Source organism: Haliaeetus leucocephalus, unplaced genomic scaffold (genome assembly GCF_000737465.1).
Source record: "Haliaeetus leucocephalus isolate CR32 unplaced genomic scaffold, Haliaeetus_leucocephalus-4.0 Scaffold656, whole genome shotgun sequence".
Taxonomy (NCBI): domain Eukaryota; kingdom Metazoa; phylum Chordata; class Aves; order Accipitriformes; family Accipitridae; genus Haliaeetus; species Haliaeetus leucocephalus.
In genome coordinates this window covers 20747637-20748427 of record NW_010973092.1, presented here as the reverse complement: position 1 = coordinate 20748427, position 791 = coordinate 20747637, and the positions used below count along the sequence as shown (strand labels likewise).

Below are 791 nucleotides of genomic sequence, written 5' to 3'. Positions count from 1 at the left end.
CCTTCTGGAATATGAAAGCTAGGGAAAATTTCTGTTGATAAGGCCTTAATGATTTCTCTAGCCTTCTTGGTACGACATGGAAAGGCCTCTGGCCAACCAAAAAAGGTAGCTACTCTCATCAAGAAATATCTGTATGAAGTACACCTTGGTAGTGACATAAAATCTATTTGCCCGTATTCCCCAGGAGTTGCTCCTTGTTTCACAACTTCTCCTGTAACCCTCTTGGTAATTTTTGGGGTGATTAGCACAACAAATAGCACGTCTCTTAACTATTATGTCTGTCAGATTTTACATTTTTAGTCCTACAAGCTATCTTTTTGGCAGTCAATACCAATGCATTTGCTCTTGAATGTGTTTCTCGATGCAATCTTTTAAGTAGACGTTCCATCATCTTTTCAGAAAGTAGCAATTGTTTTCAAGGTGTCACCCACCATCCCTGATCATTCTTAGAACAATCTAATTGTTCTAGCAATTGATCTTCTCTCTCAGTATATTGTGGAGGTGATGATTCTAAACGAGGTGCTGGAATTAAGGCTCCCTCAAATATTGACTCTTTGAGGGCTGCTTGTTTTGCCACTTGGTCCGCTTTTCGATTTCCGTTTATCATTTCACTGTTCCCACTGTGATGGGCTTCACAATGTGTTATTGGAACTTCCTCGGGTAGAAGAACTGCCAGTAAAAGTTTCGCTATTTCTTCTCCATATTGAATTGGGGTTCCCTGCGAGCTTAAAGGTCCTCTTTCTTTCCAAGTGGATACATGTGCCTGCTTTGGCCACGCTTCAGCCTTTAAA

The 791-nt window shown here is 40.7% G+C and overlaps 1 protein-coding gene across 1 annotated transcript in view; it reads left to right on the top strand.

Moving 5' to 3' along the window:
• Positions 1-791, top strand: part of LOC104839140 (protocadherin gamma-A2-like) — a 13821-nt gene that overhangs the window by 1726 nt on the left and 11304 nt on the right. The window lies entirely within an intron of this gene.